We start from the raw sequence: 8,101 nt of genomic DNA, 5'->3' as shown, positions 1-8,101 counted from the left end.
TGACCTGATTTATCAAATGAAACTAAATATAAGAATCGGGCATGTGTTCGTTATTGAGAGACGTAAAGCACGCAGCATTGGGAAAAACCTCGACCACCTGACTGCTTTCATCTCGAGAGAGAGAATATTTAATGGCAGAAAAGTGTAGAGGTCGGCCTGAGTGAAATGCCTCTAGCCTGCTACTCCACGCTGGGGAAGGGGTTTGGGGAATGACAGAGATAGGATGTGAAGAGGAAGGAAGGTGGTGGTATGGTGGATATGATAAGGGCTGCACAGCACAATGTTTCTGTGTAATGCGTACGTGTACACTTCACAGCACAGCACAGTCATCTTCGCGGGCAGAGGTATAAGTTACTGCAGCGTAGCGAAGAGACTGTCTATAGCGTTCATAATTTTTGCCGCTGTTAGCGCCACTGGCGTATTTAAACCGGAGAGTAGCAGCTGCAGGGCAGCGATTGTTTGTCGCAGCGTGGCTTTGATGACAGAATCCGATAGCGATATCTGAGTGCACTGTCCTTGCTCGCGCTGACGTCTGAGGCCCGTGAGCGCGGCGGTAAGCGTGGCCATACATTCGGTTCCGGGCTTGCGCGGCTCGCTTGAAGCAATGGTTTATCTATTGATGCCGATTCAATTACCTTCTACTGGACCTGCGGAATTGCAGCCAGGAAACTCTCGTCTGGATCTACAGCTTGTCCACGCTGACGACGCGTTCGTCTCCTTCGGTGTTGCATTGACGCTGCCGCCTCCTTGTGGGACATACTTGTCTTGCTCATTTGTTTCTGTATTTTTTTCTCCTTTTTCTGTTTAGAACAATCCTTGGAATTGGCCTCGCGGGGTCCGTCGCAATTCGAGCACTTCGTTTGTCTTACTGTGCATGAAGATACCTCATGGCTGCCGGCACAGTGGAGGCATGCCGTCTGGCCTGTGCAGACAGCGCTGACATGGCCTAGCTTTAGGCACTTGTGACATTGCAATGGTCGGGGCACATAAGGACGCACCGGGTGTCTCACGTAACCCACCTTGACCTAATCAGGTAGCGTGTCTCCCTCTAAAGGAAGCTTGACGCTCGTCGAGCGACCGAAGCGGTGAAAGTCAATTACCTTCACTGTTGAAGACAAAAGCCTTTGTAGCTCTTCGTCGCTGATGTCAATCACGACATTGGAGATAACACCTGTCCTAGTGCGACAACTGTGCACGACGAACGACCGGACTTCTATGCGTCCTAGTATGCGCACGGTTTTCAATTTTTCTAGGGCGGCCTGCGTCACTACTTCCACTGTGACTACATTTTTCTTGGTGTTGAAACGCACATCGTTAATTCCTTTCGGAGCCACATTACCAAGGTAGGTGTCAAGAATCTGTCTGTGCACAGAATTTAAATTCTTAGAGACGTCGAGAGGTACAAAAGCAATCCTGTAAGTCGGAGTACGCGGTCCATTGGGGCCCTGCTCACTCACGTCTTTGGTTGTCTTGCGGTATTTTCTGTTCAGTCGCTTGCCCTCCACGACGGTGTAGTCGTTGTCGGAGTCCATCGGCTCGCTGTAGGGGAAACAAGAACCGGACGTCTCCATGGCTACGTTGCAAGCCTTGCAATATGTCCCTGCGAGACGCGGTGCGAAGAGGCATGCTCGACGCAAGTGGTGGCGTGTCGTCTGTCATCGCTTCGGACGACGTCTCGTCCAAGAAACACAATTAAACCTCGGTTATGACAAAACTAGCGCATCAAGGCAGGAAGCGATGCTTGCTCAGATCGAAGTGTTCATCTCGAAGTGTTCATTTTCGCTATGACGTTATAGCTGTGACAAAAAGACCCACTAAACACAGAAAAAGCTAAATAACGTCTAGAATACTTCTTTAAAAGATGAGCGAAACCTCGAAAGGAAGTCTGATTTTAGACGTTATTTGGATGCACAGTCGAGAGCAAATGTGCCGTCAGCAAAAGAAGATGATTTCTTTTAGCACAGCCGTGCAACGTGAAATTGTCTCAATGTAAGACATTAGTCAAAAGGTACATGTAGTCACACAACTCAATTTCAACGTTTATGCCTAGGCTGCGAACAAAAAATATTTTAACGCCCCCTCTGGTCCCCAAGCTTTTCCTCTCGACTATACACGTTTGCACAATCTCATGTGGCTGTGCTAAGGCCACGTTATTGGTAGTCGAAAAACTGCTTCAAGGAGGTTTTTGAAAACTTCTTTGGACCTTTATATTTCTGGCAAATAACTTCGACAACAATATTGCAAATAGCTTACACCAGACTATGACAATAGTCATATATAGGATCATAAAAGAACTATAACTGGGGAAAAAATCCTCCATAACAGGATTGCAACTCTAACTCTCACATTTCTGAGTAAGGTGTTATAACTTCTACACCGCATCATCTCTCTGTTTATATTGTCTTGATTATCGTAACAAAGTTACTTTGCGATACAGGCATATTGTTACAAACCGCCTCCTTGGACTAGAGAAAAAGGCGACGATCTCTGAGACGATCACGTGTTCAGCCTTCTTGGCTACCTTTTGCTACCTCTATAAATAGTCGGCACAGAAATCATACCTGGTTTTTCATATGAATCACGTACACTTTGGTGCAAATATATGAAAAAATTCATATCCTTCAGAACAATTTCAATTGGCGGAGTGCAGTATTTCATTGCAAGGTTCCAGAGAACACTATAAAAAGAACGGCCACCAAACCACATCAGCTCGGTTGAACTGATAGATGACATGATAGAGCATGTCATGCATCTCAATACAGGTACATAGCAGTGCATATGCTTTGCACAGGCAGTAGGACGTTGCATGTACTCGCAGCCATATGAGACTGAAAAGAAACCTCCCGATTCCATGTAGGATAGCTAAACTTTAGACATAAACGTCATGCGTAGCTAAAACGAGGCACGTATGATGACGAAAAGTAAAACTCCTCTGCAGTCTTGTCTCTTGCGTAACCCTTTAGTTCTCGATATCGCGTAATGCAACATCAACAACAGTCCATTAGTCTGTTCTGCTCAGGCACATCAGTTTATTTATTCCGCCCACTTTTGTCTAGTCATCCATTCTGGGCATGCCGGTATGTCCCATACCATGGATATAATCATCATATTCAGCACTTGGACATGATTCTCGGCCGATCCCTCGTTGTCGGCATGTGCCATCATAGTATGAAAATAATCAGCCTAATCAACGCCTAGTGACCATCTGAACGAGCGAGTTATTGTTGGGAAAAGAGAACAATGCGTGCCAAGTTTTTGAATAAATATTTGTACTGTGCATCCCTGAAAAAAAGTTAGTGATGTTTCAATTCGTGAAGTCGGGTGACGCGCCAGCGCATGTGTGCTATAGCGCACACAACGCTATTGGCCCTCGGTGCGCGTAGACGTCTACACTGTCCGCATCACAGATCGTATTCAAGACGGGGCTCGCGGGGCCGCGCCACACGCCGCAGCCGCCGGAGTAGAACGCCCCGTTGTGAACATTCGTTTACTATTTAAATTACCTAGCATGGTATCAGCGCGCGGGCAAACAGCAAATATCTGCGTACACTCGATGTGAAAACGCTGGCGCGAGGCATCGCTGCAGTAGCAGCGAGCGAAGTGACCTTCGTTCTGTCTATCGCTTCAACGCAAATTCAGCGGTGAGAACACAGCGCACGCAAAGCTACAAGTCATCGGCCCACTTGGTGCCCAGAAAGCAGATCACTTTCAAGCTAAGGTGCGCGCGACCGCGCGCGTCCGTACTACAACATCTCCGCTCCATCCCCTACTCCGGTGGCATGGTGCAATGCGCGCGAAGGAATACGGCGCGCTTCCTCCCCTTGCTCACGCGAGATTGAGCCACAATCGTCGGCTCACCGTTGCCTGCTTTCACTTGCACACACAGCGTATGGAGCGCGACGACGATGTCACCACGCGACGAACCTACCACGTTTGTATCGCAAAGAAAACCAGCAACAACTACCACAGGAGCTCAACCCAGCGCGTATCCACCTACCTTCCTTCCCCGGGACGCTTCGGCAGGTTTCACCGTAGCCGCTTCACTCGATCTTACCTACACATTCCTCTAGGTGGCGGCAGTTTGCAGAGCGCTGAGCGCGCTCTTTCGTACACGACTGTACCAGAATACTTCGTGCAGTACCCGGCGCGTGATTTTTTTCACCTCCAGGCACCTTCCTCGTTCGTTTGCTTGACGGCCTCAAACACCGCCTATTTGAAGAGGTGGCAAGTTAGGCTTGCACGTGATACTGTTACACTGGTTTAATATATATTATGTTAGCGCCATCACTTTACCGCGGAAAATGTTTCAGCCGGCCTGGACAACATGTACTAGTTCGTGTGCGTAAAATGCCTCTGCCTCGATCTAAAGAAATTATTTTTTTATTCAAATTCTGAAACCTTGCCTGTCAGAAGTGGCCTACGTTCAAGATACATTTTCAAGACGTCCGTTAATTCTCGCCTGCGTGACGTACCTGAAACAATTTAACATTTTACAGGCCGCATAGTTGTCATTTTATTTTGGGATGTGCTTCAAGAAACTCCTCACAACTTCTTCCACTTATGTCCTCATTCCGTGCCACCCACGCCAAGCGACCCAGTCCATACGGCATGTGATGTGCCTATTCCGGAAGAAGTGTAACGGGTGTTAAGCTTGGGTCTCAAGTTTGCCGTGCAATCTCAGCTGTCACCACTGGAACTACTCACTCTTGTTAGGCAAATAGCCAAGCGAGCCCCTGGAGCTGAGACTGAACGTTGCGTTTCTGAAGGCGTACACGTTTTGTCGCAGTCTAATAGCCACCACAAAAACTTACTTGTAAATAGCGTCACGACGTCTTTAGATACACCACAAAACTTACCTGTAAACAGCGTCGAGGTATTTTTAGAGAGCATCTCTTTTCGTTGCTAACCGCTGACAAAGAAGGAGCTTTTGCTGTTTTACCAAATGACGTGTTTGCCTAAAAAGCCCACGAGGCTCTTAGTTCTGCGTTCAACTGCCGAGATGGCTTGTCACATTTAAAAGTAGGAACGGAAGCGAGAAAACTTTGTAACGCACTGAGTCTAAAGTGGCTACCCAGTTCAATTGACCAAAGCAAGAATCCTTGTTTGGATTTGTTTTTTGCTGTCAAAACCCTAAGGTTGACTAGCGAGTCATTATCTCTGAGAAGGGGACGTGGCAGAAAGTTGTTACCTTGTTTTTACATGAAAAAAAACCTGCTAACAAGTGACGACCCTATTCTGGTGAAGGACTCTAAGGAGATCATAGCGTACATTTCAAATAACGACAAGGGCCTCAACGCCTGCTCTGTTGATATCAAAGACTTGTATTACTCTTTACCGCATGACGCACTGCTACAGTGCGTCGAGGACTATATTCACCACTACGGCTCAGTTGTGTTCCAGAATGCTTCTGCTGTTTCTGTGAGCGGCTTTCTTGAGCTCCTTGGGCTGTGCTTAAGATCAACGTTTGCCTCACGGAATGAACACATTTACATTAAAAAAAAAGCGGCATCTGTATTGGTTCATCCGTAGCACTAATCTTAAGAGACATTTTTCTTGCTTACCATGACTGACTTCTTGCTAGCCGCCTCTATAATTCAGTACTTGTAAAGGTGTTCTGGTTCGTGGATGTCTCTTTGTTACTTTTTGCTTGTGAAAGTCAAGGTTTTGAGCTCACTGTTTCAGGTGCTCTTTGCCAATTCAACCAGCGTTTATCGCCACTTGTCCTGACGCATGAACTACTAGTGGATGCCTCGCTAAGGTTTTAAGATTTGCGATTAACCCCCGTGTTCGGAAATGCATCTTAACTTGAAGTCCATGCTTGACGTGATATAAATGACGCCTGTCGCGAACGAACCAAAAGAAACGCAATGAGCGTCTCAGGCGCGTTCGCACAAGACGTAATTTATATCAAGTCAGACATGAGCTTCCAGTTAAGACACATTTCTGAATAGGGGGTTTGTATCTATTTGAAGCTATTTGAATGTCGTCCACATAGACAGAGTAAAAAATGGCCGGTGGTAATGAAGCACCAAGCGTGTTCATCTTCACGATAAAGAGCGTGCAGCTTAGCACGCCTCCTTGGGGTACACCCGTTTCTTGCGTAAAAGGACGTGAGAGTGCATTGCCGACTTTTACCCGGAAGGTACGATTGGACAGGTAGCTTTCTATTATGTTAAGCATATTACCGTGGATGCCCATTTCTGACAGGTCTCTTAAGATTCCGTAACGCCATGTTGTGTCATACGCCTTTTCCATGTCGAGAAATATCGATAGGAAGAACTGTTTATGTATAAATGCGTCCCGGATATTCCCTTCAACACGTACGACATGATCGGTTGTGGAACGCCCTTCTCGGAATCCGCACTGATAACGATCAAGCATATTGCTCTGTTCAAGGAAATGAATGAGTCGTCGATTTATCATTTTTCAAACACCTTACAAATGCAACTTGTGAGGGCTATCGGGCGGTAACTTGCCACTGAGGAAGGGTCTTTGCCTTGTTTCAAAACAGGGACCACAACGGCTTCCTTCCACACGGTTGGAAGATACCCTGCATCCCAGATGGTGTTGAAAAGTGTGAGTAGTGTAACTTGCGTGTCATTGTGTAAGTTTTTGAGCATTTCATACATGATTCTATCAGATCCTGGTGCGGAGCTCTTGCACGCGCTCAAGGCAGCTCTCAATTCGGCAATACTAAAAGGACGGTTGTAAGCCTCATTCTCTCGACATTTTCTTTTTAATGGCTTACGTTCTTCTATTTGTTTATATTTCAGGGAGGATTGCGAATAATGATTTGAACTTGATATGCTCTCAAAGTGCTCCCCCAGTGAGTCTGCCTGATCTTGCAGTGTATCGCCCTGTGTATTTACTAGAGGAAGTGAATATGTTTGTCGCCCTTTAATTCTATTTACCCTGTTCCAGACTTTGACCTCATCTGTATAGGAGTTTATACTTTATAAAAACTTCTCCCAACTTTCTCTTCTAGCCTGTCGGCGGGTTCTCCTGCCTTTGGACTTTACTTTTTTAAAGTTGACAAGATTTTCTGCAGTGGGCGAAGCGCGTAGCAACCCCCACGCTTTGTTCTGACTCCTACGTGCGATTCTGCATTCCTCGTTCCACCACGGGACATGCCGTTTGCATGCCGAGCCACTTACTTGACGTATGCATTTAGATGCGGCATCTGTAATGAAGGCTGTAAAGTACTCCACAGCAGCATCGATTTCTAAAGAAGACATGTCATCCCATGATATACTAGTTAAATTTCGGAATTGCTCCCAGTCTGCTGTGTCAATCTTCCACCTGGGAACCTGTGGTGGATATTCCTTTTCTTTAAGTGTTCTTAATAGTATGGGGAAGTGGTCGCTTCCGTAAGGATTGTTCGTAACTTCCCATTCGAGTTCAGGCAGTATGGACGGGGAAACCATGCTCAAATCAATTGAAGAAAAGGTATTGTTTGCAAGACAGTAATAAGTGGGTTTCTTCTTATTCAGAAGGCACGCACCAGAAAAAAAAAGGAACTGTTCAACGAGACGACCTCGCGCATCGTTACGAGAGTCTCCCCACAGGCTGCTGTGTGCATTGAAATCGCCAAGAACAACATAAGGTTCTGGCAATTGATCTATAAAGGATTGGAATTCATGTTTCGTTAATTTGTAATTTGGGGGTATGTAAAGAGAGCTAATGGTGATGAGTTTGTTTGGGAGAACAGCTCGGACCGCCATTGTTTCAAGGGGCGTTTGTAGCTGTAAACGCTGCGATGCTTTTATGAATAAGAATGGCAACACCGCCTGATGATACGACAGCATCATCGCGATCTTTGCGGGACTTGATATACGGTCGGAAAAAGTTTGTGTGTTGCGGTTTTAAGTGTGTTTCCTGTAAACACAGCACTTTTGGATTATGTTTTTGGATAAGCTCTTGTACGTCATCAAGGTTCCTAAGAAGACCTCTGACGTTCCATTGAATAATTTATGTATTCATATTGAATGTAAATAAGTGCTGTGTGTATGGAAACGGAGGTGATGCCTTAGGTTACAGAGCTCTTTCGAGGCCCTAAAACGGGGGTTCTGCCCTTTCTGGAGCGTTCGAGGGAGCCTCGCCG

At 46.2% G+C, this 8,101-nt stretch overlaps 1 protein-coding gene across 4 annotated transcripts in view; it reads right to left on the bottom strand.

Moving 5' to 3' along the window:
* Positions 1–8,101, bottom strand: part of LOC142564331 (uncharacterized) — a 258,021-nt gene that overhangs the window by 149,715 nt on the left and 100,205 nt on the right. The window lies entirely within an intron of this gene.

The sequence above is a fragment of the Dermacentor variabilis genome, chromosome 11, assembly GCF_050947875.1.
Source record: "Dermacentor variabilis isolate Ectoservices chromosome 11, ASM5094787v1, whole genome shotgun sequence".
Taxonomy (NCBI): Eukaryota; Metazoa; Arthropoda; class Arachnida; order Ixodida; family Ixodidae; genus Dermacentor; species Dermacentor variabilis.
Note: the sequence above shows the minus strand (reverse complement) of the source record. Positions and strands in the feature narration are given on the sequence as shown.